The sequence below is a fragment of the Aphis gossypii genome, chromosome 1 (genome assembly GCF_020184175.1).
Source record: "Aphis gossypii isolate Hap1 chromosome 1, ASM2018417v2, whole genome shotgun sequence".
In the NCBI taxonomy this organism is placed as follows: domain Eukaryota; kingdom Metazoa; phylum Arthropoda; class Insecta; order Hemiptera; family Aphididae; genus Aphis; species Aphis gossypii.
This window is the reverse complement of record NC_065530.1, coordinates 47,585,660-47,604,071: the sequence shown is the minus strand read 5'-3', so window position 1 is coordinate 47,604,071 and position 18,412 is coordinate 47,585,660. Positions and strand designations below refer to the sequence as shown.

At 25.1% G+C, this 18,412-nt stretch overlaps 1 long non-coding RNA gene across 1 annotated transcript in view; it reads left to right on the top strand.

Moving 5' to 3' along the window:
- Positions 1-897: 897 nt before the first annotated feature.
- The window catches only part of LOC126548964 (uncharacterized), a 34,986-nt gene continuing 17,471 nt past the window's right edge, over positions 898-18,412 (top strand). Inside the window, exons 1-2 of the long non-coding RNA XR_007603089.1 lie at positions 898-1,036; positions 1,265-1,478. This is a non-coding gene — a long non-coding RNA (uncharacterized LOC126548964). The remainder of the gene's footprint in view (positions 1,037-1,264; positions 1,479-18,412) is intronic.

Genomic DNA, 18,412 nt, shown 5'->3' with positions numbered 1-18,412 from the left:
AAAACCTCTACAATTTATCGTAATGATTGAAATGGATTTGTAAAAACTAAAACTTATAATATACATGAACGAACACATTGTTCATGACTACTCGGATAGACGATATGTCTATCCGAGTAGAAGTCAATGTCACGTTCAAGGTTGTATGCTCTATTTTTAGTATTTTTGGATAAGCGTTGTTACATATTATTATGGTGGAATTGTTCACATAACATTAAAAGTCAAGGGTCAACAAATTTTATAATGTGTACTTTTTATTATTGTCAAATTTTCCCAACACACGTCCCTAGTCAATACATTAAAACTTGAAACTGATTTTTCCTGAAATTATAGACCACCAAATTCTGGGCTATTACGATTTACGATGTTAAAATATTTATTTAAAACGAAGTAAAAAGCAATAATTTAAATTAATTTAATATATCTTTTAAAGTTGATATAAAATAAAATATAATTAATCGTCAATAATAATTATTGTCTGTTTATCAGTTTTCTCAAATCGTAGAGTCATACTTTATGAATCAAATTTAAAATATTTATATTTACCATTTACATAATATACATATAGATTGTAGGTACACCCATTTTTGGTTGACGTACTAACATGCTTATGTAAATTGCATTAATATTATCATTATAATGTTAAAAATATGTTCAATATTGTTTAATATTGGAATATTATAGATATTGTAAATTTGTAATAATGTTATTGTTATTATTTTATTTTGAAAATGGTATTAATTAACAATAAAATATTACTCTGTTCAAACCCTAATCAAATCTTGTAACTCTTAACAGATAGTCATGTGTACTACGTTACCATATTATATTTTTATATAACCGTGGTTAAAATAAAAACAATCTGTTACTGACATGATTTTTTTTTCCAGGAAATTCAAATGTAATTATTTTTATCTCTACTTCACACTAGCATCAGATTAAAGTTATATAAAAAAATGTATTTACTTATACACAACTACACAAGTGGAGATTAAAATAAACCCGTTCACACAACTTCTAAAGTAGGGAGAAAGAAGTAAGTACTCATGTAGGCATTTGTCTATACCCAACAAAATTTATCAATAAGGCTATAGTGAACTGAATAGCTCGTCAGCGGCTACCATAGATATATACATTTCAGAGTGCAAGAACTCAAAATAATTTGCTTTATAAATATCTCTTTTATTTTATTTTTTTTATTATTATTATTTATACTTCGTTATTTTGTGACACCATGTTTGCTACACTGTTTGATTTTCAACAGAAATCGCCAAACCATTTTCGAAATATTTTATCCGTGAGTCCATATTCAAAATTGAATTTATCCAGCTAAAATTAGATTTTAGAATACCGTGAAAGATGCCAGGGAAATGTATCTCGTTCGTGGAATTGTAAAGCTTGTCGAAAATCAGAATTCGAGTTGTGATTTCCAGCCGAGGATTTTCCAAAGGATTATAAGTTGAGGGCGACATTTAAAGGTAAGAATTAAGATGTACAACGTCGCACACCATTTAACTATAATATTATTATTAACGGGTTCCTTGAAAGTTTCAACAAAAGTGTACTTCTATTAATATCGTATTATACGTTGTTGCCTCCATATGACAGTTTTTTAGAAAATATTTTATTTTAATAATATTATAATATATTTGTATATGTGTTTAGTACATAATATAATATAAAGCCATAAAAAATAAATACATTTTTTTTCTACATAATATTAAATATATTTAAATACAAATTAAAATTAATAAGTAATTATTTACTATTTTTTATTTATTATAATTAGTTATTACATTGAACATAACATGCACTGATGATGTGCTGTTTCAAATTTTAAAATACGATTGAAAATTTAAAAGTTTCTGAATCCATTCAAATCATTAAATATAAATCTGCGTATTTAGTACTTACACAGCAGCTCATATGAAAAACAAAATTAATAATATTGTATAGATAAATAATTCTATAGGTTGTCCAACCAAGATAAGATTAGATACTATATTTATGACAATTCCACGAATAACCCAATAATTATAGACGTTCATTAAATAATATCACCTTAAGTTCATAAGATTCTCAAAAATCTAAATCACTAAATTCAAAATATGAAAAAAAAATTGTTTTTAATTGAGAACTAACTAAATCATTAACATATCTGACAACCAATGAATTTAGACTATATAGGAAAAAAATATGTAAATGCGTATGAACCTAGGCCCTAGCTCTACACATAAGTATGAAACTAAATGAATAATATAATTGAATATATTTAAGGCTAAATATATTATTCGATGTTATCGAAAGGGAATTCAACAATTAATGCCCTATTATAAAATTATAAAATACGTATGTAGAAATCTATAGAAATTATCTGATAAGCATTATTAAACGGTATAGTACTCATTCGGCGCCGCGGCAATAATGCGAAAACAATCCCCTCGATGTCGTCGGTTACAAACTGAAAAAAAAAGTACATACTACATAATATAGTTCGAAAATCAATTATAAATATTATGAGCTATAGCCACCCTGTAAGAAATTTTATATTCATCAAGAAAATTTTCGAATTCAAAGTCTAATCTAGGTATTACAGTGGATAACTAATGAATAGGAATTGACTTTGAAAATAAAAAATAATGTTGGCTTAATAAGTTTAGTAGTTATCAAAATAGTTTTTGATATTCTCAAGAAGGTTACTATTCGGACCAGTATAATAAAGTGTTAGTGTATTCGTGTATTGTTATATTTTAATCATCAGTGAATGGAGAATACGGGTACAACACAATGACAAATTAAAAGTCAATTAATTCATACTAATGTCAGTCAAATGTGTTATGTATAAAGAAAAGAAAATGGTCATGGATAGCGCAAACATAAAATATATTAATTTATTATGAACAAAACTAGACACTTTTTTAGTTATAACTTATATTTAAAAATAATATTGAGGGTACAAGGATACTGGGAGCCTGGGGAAAATATCGCTTGACAATGTCAATGGAGTGTCCATGTTCTGGAGTTCTGTACTATAAAAAGTATATGTGGATTAATGGGTGACAATAATAAAAAATCTAGTTAGATGGAGACATTTTCTAGACTATTATCATAGTTCATAAGTTCATTCAAGGAGAAAAATAAATAGAAATAATAGAACTGACCAATATTTTCTGTCACCGTCTTCACAAATTGCATTTTTCATTATGGATAACTTTTCAATATTTTAATTGAAAATTCTAAGTATAATAACTCTAAATTATTTAACGATCTACATTATTTAAGTTATCTTATCATAATCATACGTCAGTGGATTTTGAGTATTTTATCAGAATTAGATTTTTTTCATATATTGGTACGCGTGTACTATACAAAATCTTAGGTATATTTTTGATACAATTACCCGGAAGTTTTATTGTTTAGAAGCCAAGAAAAATTGAAATCGTATTTGAACTTGAAATCCGAACTATGTACTTATTTTAAAACATTAAGTTCAATATAATATGTAATAAATTACAAATAAAATTATTTTGAAATCGATTTTTTAATATATTATATTTGTTTTAAATCAATCTTTACATAAAACACGAATCCTGTATTGAATTACTAATAGTATATTATTATGTAATACGGCTAGTCTATAAAAAATTACCAACATCCAATATTAATAAATATCATTATATCTAGTAATTTTAATCATAACATAATATCAATAAAATAAAAAAATTATAATAAAATATTAAAAGTATATTTTGCTGCATTATATTATAATATATGTTTAAAAAAAGACAGCCATGTTCACAAATAAATATATAAAATTATTTTGCGATGTTCTAAAATAATATTAACTTAAATTATATGGTTTTTTTAATTTTTCCATGTACATTTTACTAAAAAAATTATTATTAAACCTACTACCTACATGCAATAAAATTAGCTATTAAATGCAAGTAATTAAGGGACAATAAAAATTAAATTTTATGAAAGAAACAAAATTATTATAAACGTTTTTATTTTCCAATTTCGTGCATTTACAATTAATTTATTATTTAATCTTCAATTTACACCATCAAAGACGATCTTTTCACGACCATCGTAATATTTTTAATAGACTTTTTAATTATTTTTTTCGATGCCGAATTTAGCACATTTTTATTACATAACTGTTAGGTCAACATTAATGTAAAGTTTATAAGCAATTAAGTCTATAAAAACAGTTAATAATTTAAACTTGATATGTATTTTATAATGAATATTATATACTGTTATATACTATAAATATAATGATTAGTACTCAAATAATGATTTAATATGGATATTACAAGAATATTGCTATAATATAGCACCATAAAATCAATAATTAAAATTTATAAGACTACTTATTTTATATTATCAAATACTAAAGTATTTAAAACAGAGGTGGAACCAGAAATTTATCAGGGGGGAGGTAATATTATACGTAACGCTGAATATAACTAGAGTGTTTTTCACAAGTCACCATGTAATAAATAAATAAATAAATAAATAAATAATTATTCAAACATTAAAAATATCTCTTTACTCCAGTAGTTCTCAACCTTTTTTGATTCACGTCACTTTTGATCATTAGAATAAAACACTGCGTCACCCTAACATCACAATAATAAACAATCTTATCTTTATATTTAAAAATTATTCTATTAAAAAAAAAAAATACAGTACATAGTACCTACATAGAAAAAAAAACATTAAAAACGATTAATATGAATATCATTTGATTTTTTTTAAATTTTTTTTTTCCTTTACTGATTGATTTTTCGTGTCACCCTTAAGCTTGGTTCATAGTAGAAAAAAATAATACTAAAATCGAAAATAATCGGTGTTTTCAAAAATTATTAGGAGAAAAAATAAATACCAACATTTGTTAAAACTATTATTATTATTATTATTATTTAAGTAGTTGTTTGATAATTTTAGCTATCAAAAAGTTCTATTTCATATTTGCTAAGAATTACTTTTTATCTTATATAATGATATATTCGTATCGTTAAATTAAAAATTAACATATCCATTACAGTACATATTCAATGACGAGGTATATTTGACTTCTATTGTAGGTATATACAGCAAAGCGTTTATCTACTCTCATAGTTTCATCCCTTGATACTTTATTTAATTTAGTATAGTATAATTTTAATAAAATGTTGTCCGTCTTTAATTAAAACTTTACTATGTTTACGTACATCAATTTTGAAAATTAATCACAGCAGAAAACCAAACAGCAGAATTAAAATCATACATAGTATAGTTTAATTTGTGTGTCTATCTATGTTTCCAAGGATAATATTTTACTACTTTTTTAATAAATAACAATTCATTGATCATTAGATAAAATATAAAAATATAATTTTTTCATTAATATTTTAAATAATCGCACATAAATTGTGTAAAAAATAAAACACGTAATGCAGTAGTAATAAGCGAATTAAATAAACTTTTAATAGTGTTATAACGCCAAATAAAACAAAATGTAATGCAACTACATACAATCCTTTTATTGAAATTATGTAGTTTATTGTAGTTACAGATAATTATTTAGTTAAATTGTTTTCCTATTCCCACATCTGTCACTGTTAGATATCTAGGACTTAACTTGGATATACGACTCACTTGGAATAGTCATATCCGTATCAAGGGACTTGCCTTAAAAGTCACAAACATTACTTTTAAATAATAAACACTCCAGTCTCCACATTAAAAGTTAAAATTGTTATGTATACAACCACTTGTGTTTAACCACTATGTATCTATGGTCATCAATTATTGGATACTGCAAAATTTTCCAACACCACAATTCCAGAATATTACCCTTAGGAAAATAACGACTTCCCTACTCTCAATGTATCTAATTATACTCTATATAACGACCTTACTGTGGCAGAAGAAGCTATACGCTTCTACAAAAGCTTTCACACCTGTCTCTAAACACATCAAAATCCACTCATAAAAATCTTGTCCACCCATACCTTACCCCAGGCCTGGGTAACCCCAGGCGTCTCCTAATAAGGAACTGGTTGAAACGTGACTTGCTAGGAAACTAATTAATATAAAAAGAAAAATATATATATTTTATATTATAGATGAATTTATTTAGATAATCAAATACACCCCAATCAAGTGTCACTACCGGGTGGCTTCTAATTCAAAGTATTCAATAAATATTTGTTCTGTTATCTCATACTTGTATTGTGCTAAATAGTACAGACTACTTTCTTAATAAAAATAATAATAATAAAAATATATTTTAGATAAAACCTTGTAACTTCAAACTGAATAGGGTAATATATACATTTTTGCCTTCTCATTGGAAAAATTACAAATTGTTTTGTAAAAAATAAAAGGTATAAGAAATATAAAATATAATGTTATTATAAGTAGTTTTATGAAAAATTATCAACATTTATAAAAATATATTAAAACAATTAAAATAAAGATGAATATTATAGTTTAAATATTACTAATTAGTTTTTATTATAATAACCTAAAAACTAAATTACAAAATATTTTCTTACAATATAATTCAATTTTTTTGGGAATATAATTTTATTTAAGAGTAACTAGTGTGAATAATTGCTATTCTTAATATATTTTTTTACATCATACAATTTTTACTTATTTAAATTCTGTTAAGTATGAAATTTCATAAATTTCAAAAATAATTTTAAACAAATAGTACTTAATTTTTATTACTTGTTAAAAGTTAGAGAGCTAATAGCTTTTAGAACGAATTAAGAATATATTCAAAACTTATAATGCGATAAGAAAATATGATTGTAGGTGTCAATCATTAAATTTTACATAAATTATAAATTTTATTTAGTATTCATAACAGAATCTAAGTAAAACATTATTACATATATTATTTGGTATTTCTATTTCTGCTTTAGAATGATATCTTACAATTGATTTTGAATTAAAATTATAATAATTCTACAAATGGATTAGAATTGAAGGTCTTCATTGTTCTATTGTTTAGTAGGTACTTACTACATATATAAGAAAGTATTGTTCGCTCATTTGATAATTTATTGTCAGGGTCAATGAATGAAGTTTTCATTACAATTTCTTAGTCGTAAATTTAAAAAAAGATGTTTTAATGTTTTGCGTATAAGATATAATTGTCATTTTCTCATATCAAGTACCTATGTATGCTATTACTGGTAATCATATTAATATCGATTATTTATATTATTTTATTCTATGTGAATTATTTTTTAACAGTTAAAACATAGGTAAATGTATATTATTTAAAATTGTACATTCCCATATCACATATGGATGCATATCATAATGATTTTTATATTTTAACCATAATAATTTATTAATAATAGTAGTATTAATTATTCTAATGTATCAATTAAATTAAAATGTTATTCCTCTAAAAACTATTTTGGCTAAAGTCTTTAATATAAATTTCAAAAATAATTTATAAGAGTTATAACTCACTACTTTGATTTGTAAATAAAATAATTTTGTTGGTCAAACATAATAATAACTAGTTCTTTTTTAATAGTCAAAGAAAAATTAAGAATCAATTTTTTTTTTTTAACTTAGTATTAACATATTACTTTAGAGTTTTGATAAATTTTTGTATGTATACGTTTAAGAAAATACTTTAATTAATCAGTGACAAAATACTCATAACCAAATACCTATAAGTAATTTATTTTAAATTTAATAAAATATCTCAGACATTTTGTATGTTATTTGAAAATTGCAGGGTATGGGACTGGAAATTCCGTAAACCTAAATTTATTTGGCTATTTTTTGATTGGAATTTATAATAGTCTTTTTAATTAGGTAATGTTTAATTTTGGAATTATATTTTTAATAGAGGTATGAAATCTCAAAAATGCTTATATTTTAATATAATGTATTTAATAATGTCTAACATTTGATTAATGTTTTGTAATGTTTTAACATTTTTTTCATAAAAATTTGTAAAATTAAAATTATAAAGGTCCTTTTGGTAGGTACTTAACACAATATTAGAATACGAGTAGTTGTGTCCATTTATTTTATTAGTATTATAGAATATATTTTATGTACATTTAAAAAATAAATAATTATATTAGAGTACTTGAATTTCCAATTCAATGTCTACGTTCAAAATTAAAATTTCCAGTTTCTTGTTTTATTATTTTTTGGTGCCTTTACCTTATACAGTTATGCATATATTAATGAACACTATTAATATTATATTTGAACACATAGTTCAGTGGTTCCTAACTTCTTCTAGTCTTTGTAAGTTTTCAAAAATCTTGCACTTCCTCCTATAATAATTTTTAATTTTTTCTCTACATTGTAAAATAAAAATAATTTTTATTTTGTACTTGTAATGACTGCTTGCACCTTCCCAGCAATGTTTACACACTCTATTTCCCGGGGGGTGCGACTCCCAGGTTGGGATAAACACTGTAGTTAAAAAATTAAAAAAAAAAAATGTATAAAAATATAAAAATTGTAGTTAAATTAAAATTATGTGTTGTAAACTGACTCCAATGACTCATGAATATTAGTTTTGTGTTCATTCAATTTAAATCCAATAATAATAATATAAGTGTTAATAACTAACGTGTCATTAAAAAATTAAAAAACCTTAGGAATAGATGATATTAGTTCACAATATTTAATATTGTATAATTTACAACGTTCTAGCATAAATTAATATTAAAACGATATTTATATTTTAATGATTAATAAAAAAAATCCATTTCGTATTTGAATAAATTTAGAGGATGTTAATAAGCTAGTTTGTTTTTTTTATATTCGAGTACTATTGTATTTTTAGTAATATTAATGTCTAGTATATTACATTATATATATTATATATATATTGTATACTGCTGTACAAATAATATAGGTAATAAAAAACTATAATATTTCAAAATTAGTGTAGCACGTTATAGTGAAAATACAATCATTAAAGGTATTAATTATGGTAAATACAGGAAATTGCATGATTAAAATAGTACCTATATTTAAGTCATCAACCTAGCGTACAGATTGTATATTTTGTTATAACAATTTTAAAATTTTAAAAAATATAAATGGTATATGGTTAACTCTAAAAAGTATTTTATATTTATTTTATTTCGTATTGGTACTTCAGTATTATCTCAGGAATAGATTTATTGTTTTATTTGATAAAATAGAATATTTACAATCTGTAATATTTATATATAATACAATAAGTGAATTTGATAACAAAAGTAAAAAATATAAGTGAAATTTCATGAGGAGGGAAGACCATGGCGCACCGCACCAGTGTAGATACCCTTTAGCTTGGGGTAGAGAGTTTTATTTTTTTTTTTTAGGAATAATTATGAATATAATATTATATCTGATATTTATGTCTATCCCTAAGTATTCCAACTTAATTATCATGGTACTATTTATAAATAGTTGGTTGATACTCCGACTTCTCATTTGGGCCTCTTTATTAAACTGTTTCCATCAATTGATATAAAATAATATAAATGATCAAGTCCTACCCAGCAGAAAATAAAAATAATTTTTAATATCCAAGTAGTAAATTATCAATATAATTATAAGTTTAATTTAAAATTACTATATAATGGTAAATAGATGCAAAACGGTTTAAACTTAAATTGAAATTCTCTATTCAAATACTTTAATGATATAATGCACACCGCGTGTCCTGAACTCAAGACTTTCTATCAATAGTTTACTGTAGGCTACAATAATTGAGTAACGCACATACAAGATACAACTTAAACAAACACTATAACATATATTATTATATATTATAAAAACATTACCTATTATTGAACCCAAACACACCAAATAACCGTGATAAGCAAACAGGTTTTTAATGTAGCTTATATAAGTTATTTACGTTTGATGACCCAACAAATTTCCTTATTTAATGTAAAGATATAGCAGATACAGGTAGAGTAGAAAAAACCAAATTAAAAAACATAATCAAGTAAAATATTTGTGAGAATGATAATAATTTATATTAGCTATTCAAAATCATGTATACCGATATTTAAAAAATGTCAGTCAAACAATTTTATAAGTACCTATTTTGACATATCGCATGCTGCCAAACGCAATAAGTTTGAGCACGTTGTGTACCACGGAAGAGTTCATATTATATAAAATAAAACAAAAGAGGCGCGCGATTATGTATAACGCAACTAGTGTCTACAGACGTGAACAAGGAAAGTCACACTAAAAATCATTGCGATTAATACTGGAAGAAAAAAAACAATTTTATAACGTATCCTGTATTCCCGTGGTCGCACGGGATCGCATTCCAATTCCCAAGTTCTGAGAGACCATGATAGAGGGAGTCGAGGAGAGATGCCATAATGCCATAGTGCGGCCATACTAATAATAATTAATAGTAATTCATAATTCGGATTGTTTGGGACCTGTAGTAGCAATAATAATAATAATTTTGTCAAATGTTGAGGTTGTAGAACTTAATAAAATTATAAAAATTATTATAAAGACATTGTAAAGTGAATAATAATAATTAAAAAAAAAAAATTACTTTAATCATATTTTTCTGCGTGAAAGCAATAATAAACTATTTAATCAATGTACATTAATTTTTAGGTTTAACACTGTTTAAATTTTTTAGGTGTGCCTACTTAATTTATTCTTACTGAACATATAATTTTAAAAAATTAAACTGTTTAATGCTTAGTTAAAAAAGTAAATTATAAAATTAAGCCTCGAATGTAAAATATATTACTGTTTAATAAAGTTTAATAAGTTTGACTATAAAATAAAATAAAGTACTCAATATTGCGAATCGAATTAATTTAATGCTAAGTATCGACTATCGGTAATATTAGAGTAGTATGTGTATTATTAATAACAATATTTATGACATCTTTAAATATCTGATTATATCAGTAATAAACCACAAAGATTATTAATTATGTGTTATATTAATTATTATAATTTGTAATAACTGTTGTGAAATATTCAATAATTTATTGAAACTAGTATTTATCTCAACGTTTATCATTTTAAATTAACAGGGACGAACGACATGTTATTATATCATAGTATTATATTATTATGTGTATTGTAAGCACTAACAAAGCACACGTCTTAAAAAGTCTTGCACATATTTTAGCGCAAAATAAGAATCGAACTCTGGTCGGGTCGCACTTAGCGTTTTCCTCGGATTTCTGCAGAAAACTCGCCGAGCGTCACTCTCACTGCGTCGCGTCGGCTACGTTTGGGTATAATGGCATTATGGCAATGACATAGTGGCGGCCGTGAACCCTGGCCGGCGGCGGCGGCGGCGGCGGCGGCGGCGGCGGCGGCGGCGACAGCGTCGTTTGTTTAGTGTGCCGGAGATGAAAGACCTGCGCGCCAAATCAGCGTTCGATCCGCCCGCCTCGTCGACGCGGGATCATGCGGTACGCGATACACTTGGCAACGTTGCCCGGCCGCCGCCGCCGCCGCTGATACAAAATACATTACACACAACACAATACGGTCTCGCGCAGTATTTTTCGACAATCTCCCCCGCAACCCGCCCCGTCGCAGTTCGCCCGACACCCCATCGCCGCCGCAACAGTTTCCTCCGCTAGACAACTGCGTCGTCCCGTCTATTGCTCGCTTCCTCTCTCTCTCTCTCTCTTTCATTCTCACTCGTTCTTTCTCTCTCTCGCTTCCTCACTCCTTATCACCCGCGTCTCTATCGCCCCTACCGTCGCTCGCGCTGTCTCACTCCCCCGCCCACAGGTTTTCTGTTTGCTCACTTCCTCTTTCTCACTCTCTAAATCATTATAGCGCTCAAGTCACGACGATCCGGTCGGGTATATAATATATTTAGTGCGTACTATTATATTATATAGGTATGGGTATATAATTTACAATAATGTACCTCGTTGACGCGTATGGGTACAAAACTTTTGACGACTTTGGACCGACGATAATACTCGTACGACGAAAACAACAACAACAACAATAGGAAAAATATGAAAAAAATAATAATACGACGACCGGTGGTGGTGTTTGGAGACAGAGCGCGTCTCGTGACGACTTTTCTAGTATTTTATAGTAGGCACACACACACGCCGGAGACTTGCACGATCGGAAAACATCGTGTTCGTCAATACTTGATGTACGACGGTAGAAATGCGTTATACACGTACGTCGTACACGCACACAAGTACACTAAATTTACTCGACTATTGATCGCTGCTGGATTTCTTTTTTCCTGTCAAATCCACATTTTCTAGTCTGCAAAAATAAAATTGCCAACACCCACCGCCGGTTCCTATACGACTCTCGTTATACATTATTATTTTAATACGCGTTGTCGAATCGGATTTCTGAGTAGGTACTCCATCACGATGTCTTTGAACTCATCTGCACTCATCGTATCGTCGATGGTTTTTTTTTTCTATAAATTTATCATGATTTCCTTTAAAACGGTCAAGGTACCAGTATAAAATAACTTGAGTTCGAACTTCGAAGCGAGGGGTAATCGTGCGCAATTAGTATTAAGTCTCTCCGCTCATTTAAACGGTAACTGCTTATTAATTTTAAATATATATATGCATTTATTTAATATTTAAATCAATTATTTCACAAAAATATTTTGCTTTAAATAAATTAAAAATTAAAATATGTTCATGAATATTTCTTAATCAATAATACATAAAGGATGAAAAAAAATAAGTATATATATATATTAAATTTTAGAATTTCATACACCTCTAATTTATAAAATAGATGTGTATGAATAAACAAATAAAAATGTTAGGCATTACTACTATTACTTATAATTTTCAATCAATACTAAATATTAATACAGGTTAAATATCTTTATTTAGAAAAAATGTTGGAAAATTATTGTTTTAAAAATATATTTTACATATTTTCTATGATTTTTCTCTAATTATAATTATTTTTATATCGGTACGGTACAAATTAAAAACAGTTTGTACTTTGACGTTATTAAGTTTTTCACAGTCGCATCGTTTAGTTGGTTTTAGTGTTTGATCGCCAACTAGGTCGTACAATGGTTGATTGTCCAATATCCAATAAACTTTTCCTAAGCGCCTAGTGTTTATTCAACTAAAACCATCAACAGAGTAGATATTAAATATCCTTTTAAAATATATAACGCTATTGGTAATTTAAGTCAAAGTCTATTGTTATACCAATATACAACAAAAACACAATATATAGGATTTGACGTTGTTTACTTGTTCGTCTTATTCCTTGTAGATAATATGATTTGAAATACTACAATAACAATAATGTCTATAGTTGCATACAAATTATAATCAATATTACTAATATTATAAGAAAGTGACTTTACGTATAACGCTATAGACCAGTTTATACTAGAAGTTATAGTTTGTTTGTGTTGATTTATTTTTATAGTTATATTATTACGCAACATAATATTATTTTAACAGAAAATTTTTGTTATTAATATTGTTAAATAGTAAGTAGTAAGTACATCATTATGAATTCACTTTAAACTATTGATCGTATTATTAATGAAAATAAATTTAAAATGTATTATTGACTATGTGGAGGGTGGAGACCTAAACCTAACTAAAATGAAATCCTCCAGATCTTGAATTATATTTCTATAGGTAGTTCTTTACTACTAAACTTTCCAGATCTTTCTCAAACATACCCAATCATCTTTTCTGCTCAATAACTGACGTATTGTTTTAATAGTATGAATACGGTATACACCTTAAAAATAGTTATCAATAGTTTAAAAATGAAATTTCCTATCGAAAATAATAATATAGGTACCTACGTTTGGCGAAAATATTTGAGTTCTTATGCGAGCTATACTATTTAAATTTCAGTAAAATCATATCCGATTATTTTGAAAAGTACTAAGAACTTTTATTTTTAAGTTTTAACTCCATCAAAGTATAACCAAATCTAAGTTTTTAAACCTTTAAAACCACTCTCAAAGTAGGAATGTTAAGCTGTTTTATTGTTCCAATGCTACGTCTCACAAAAAAAATACATATTATTTTAAGAGCAATACATATTTTGTTGCTATCAGAAGTAGCAAATTCTATGATACAGAGGGAATAAACATTGTGTGGATACTATTACTCTTCTTATATTTTTTATATAATATTATTGTCCTTTTTTTTTTGTTAAATATATTAAATAATTTTTTTTTTATTGTACATTGATGCCAAGTTTGTAAATACATTTTTTTTAAAATGTATTTCATAAAATGTTTAAGTTTTTTTATTAGAAAACCATTTTCAGAATTTGTACTTTCAATTACCAAATAGTCTTTAAAAAATATTTTTTTTCTAATAAAAGTTATAAATCTGTTATGTGTTTGTTTGTGCAGGCAATAATTATATAATGTATTTCACAATTATTACATGTCTTATTTAATTATAAAAAATTTAAAAACATATACATTACTTTTTACCTATCATCTATAATATTTCAGTATTCTATCTAGATATTATTATATTGATAAATAAAAGATATATATAAATATATATACATATAAAGCATGTTCTTTTATAGCTAAAACATTATTGTTATGATTTTATTTAATAAAATGGATTTATATCGTTTAGGTATGTAGTCATTACAATTGATATGTTTTTAAAATAAAATGATGTAATAAGCGGTAATATATATTAATTATACTACCATATAATATACATAGGTACATTATTTTATATTCTGAGTAGAGAAATGAAATAATATTTGTTTTACAATGTGTTTTCTTTGTTTTATGTATACTTTCCGTCTTTTGAAAACTAAAAGTTGAATATTTCTAATGTCAAATTTTTAGTGTATACAAAGTGATCCATTTTTTAAATATAAAATTTGATGTCTAAAAATAATGTTTTTCTCGATATTTTTATCATTATTATTTTTTGAATTACAATTGACAACATTTATTATGTATACACTATATATCAAAAGTCAATTTAAATGATAATTTTTGTATTTTGTTAACGTAGTTTTTTTTAGAAAATAGGTTATACATGTCAGTTTAACCGATGAGATGGCATATAAAATTCGTATACACTTATACGTTTTATACCAATATACCACGTATAAAGTAATACATTATTTTTGATTATGAATCATGATATTTTAAAAAGTCTTAGTTTTATAAGAAAAAAATTGTTAAAATAATAAATTATTACTTAAAACAAAAAAATAATACGGATAATGAGTTTTAGGTTCTTTATCCAGTATGTTTAAAGTACGGTTTGATTATTTTATTTTTTAATTATAAATATTTTAATTTGGACAATTTTTCAACTATATCTAGTAACTTAAGAGTTATAACTTATAAGGAAGTGATTAATGTCACTGCTATTAAATAATATAAATACAATATACATAATATATATAACATTTTATTTAGTACTACTTATGTGTATTGTTGTATGGGTTTTTTAAATGCGTCATGCGTATGCATTAACTATTGTCTATTATATTTGTTATTTGTATAAGGTTTTTCAACAATTTGTTAGTAACTTAAAAAAAATATTTTTTCTCTTTATATCTTTACTTATTTCTTCAATTTCTAATACTGATTTTGATGTTTGATTTTTTGTAAATAATATACAAAAATGTTAGTATTTAAAAAGTCGTATTGATAATAGTACATTCCAAGAACATACATTTAAAATAACTATGTATAATATGATATAATAACATGCTACATGTATGTTTGATTACTGGTTATTATTGTTATTTGTTTAGGCATATTTATACTAGGTAGTTTCCAATAAAACATTTAAATAAATCTAAATAATATACATAATACATATAATAAAGTAATAATAATATTGAAATAAGATTTCAGCAATGTTCTTATTATACAAGTACAATATTCAATTTTAAACTTTAAAAAAGTATTATTTCTATGAGGTCTTCTCTAAATTGTGTAAATTTATGTAGGTAGGTATAACTCTCCTATTTAATACTTAAATTTTGTACTTGTTTTTATCGTTCTGCCAGTAGGTACGCCGTAAAAAATGTATCATCCCGACATAAATAAAATAATAAATTATATATAAATATTAATTAATAATAAAATATTTTATAATTATAAAATTAAAAAATATATATATAAATGCATACTGCATTGGCCATTAATAGATGATACATAACATATTATATTATACTATTAAAATAACAAAAAAATTGTCTGGAATCGTATTTGGTAGAATTGATGTGGAGAACACGTCTCACGGGGAATAAGATACATTTGAAACTATCTAAAAAGATATTTCTGAGTTCTATTCTACATTCTAATTATGATAATATGTATATAATATATATAAGTAGCTTAATTTTTTTAATTATTTTATTTTAATAGAAAATATTGAACAGCTTTCACACATTCCTTCATTTTAGATATTTACATGTTCATCATTTAAAGACGTCAGCAAACTACGCAATACAATTCTTAACTACGCAGTACACATTTAATACGCAGTTTAAAACCTCATGACCTTTATGGCTTTATGTAAAATCCAAGCAATTCATTTTTTGTTGACAAATATTCAATAATAACAATAAAAAAAAAAAAAACATGAATTCAAAGATTCTAAAATAAATGTATTAGGAATATATGTGATTTGGATTTACTTGGTACTTACTAAATAACATACTTTTATGAATATACCTATAATTATACTTTATCATTGAAACTGATATTATTTTCCAACCCTTCTTGATTTATTTAATAAAAATAAAATATTGAACTAATTATTAAAGAGTTAAGTAATGGATACCTCACATATTAATATAGCAAATCTTACCAAATTATATTTTAGAATATCAAACTAGATTACTCGTCACTAAAAAATAAATTCATTAAACTTGTAATAAATTACTTTATTTATCATTATGACAATATCCTGTAATAATATTTTTATCAGTTTCCAATATTATTAATAATTTCCGGAAATATTCAACGAGTTTCATGCGAATAATCTCGTAGATCTAATTAAGTTTCAAATTAATATTAATATTTTTCTGATAAATTATTATTTCAGTTTAAAATAAATAGATTACAAATTTAAAACCGTTTGAATATTATAAGAAATATTATTTATTACCTTATGAGTTACAGTGTTTCTATTTCAAGATTATTATTGAATTGGTAACATTTTTAAATATATTGTAATACATGTTTATTTAATATTTAACAAAAAAAATATTAAGATACTAACCAACCTTTAGTTTAAGTAAAGTCTGTACAGTGTAGACTATAGAGTCGTATTATGGTATAATAATATATACATACGTTATATTATCTAATATATATTTTATATAATATGTATTATGTTTACACAACATTTCTTGTTATTTTATTTATCAAAAGAATATTAACAATTTATAAACCTTACCATAAAAAGTAAATCGATTTAATATTTAAAATAAATAAAATAACTTTTGGTTTTTAAAACATTACACTATATTATCGTTTCAAACATTTTTTTGTGGAAGACTATTGTGGTTTGATCGTCCTACTGAAGAGATTACTGATTATAAAAATTAGGTTGTTTTTGATACGTTTAGAATGCTTAGATATTATTTATTATATCTAATATCGTTGTTTTACTTCATACACAGCGGAGAAGTACACGTATTTATGTAGCCTGTTATTAATAACTTATATAGAAGGGTACCCAAATGTCCATGTTCATAACTCATTAAGACATAACTCATATATGCTCAAAATATTTTAAGAAACATATAATGTAGGCAGCTAAAATTAGCTACAAACATTACGTAGAATGATACTAAATTGAGTTTTTGATGTAAATTTAATACTAAAATCTGTAAAAGTCACCCTGCTGCATATTTTAAATGTTGACTATGCTTAGCCATTCAAAAATGATGTGTTAAAATTGTTAAATTAATGTATTTTAATATTTTTTTATAATATATTTCAACCATCAATTATTATTAACTAAAAATTTATCATTGTGGCAATAATTTTTAGTACACACTACTACACAGTATATTTTGAATTTTATGAAAATATTATAAAAATAGAAATGTTTTTGCGCTAATTTTTTATACCAAAATAATTTGAAAATATTTGAGATTTTTAATTTTTGAAGTATTTTATTGCATCATTGTAAAACTAACATATTCATTGCTTCGCTGAAGATCAAAAAATATTTTAAAAAACATTAATAATTTTCGAGTTAGATAATAAGTGTTTATAATACTGTTAATACAATCACTCTGTACAATGTTAGATACTTAAGTACAAGCATGAATGATATTATTCTGAGTATTTTATAATAGAATTGGTTTAATGATTAATTTAATTATGTTCTTTACACGGTGTTGTAGTATACTGATTCAGGAAAATCTTTCCAACAATAATATTATA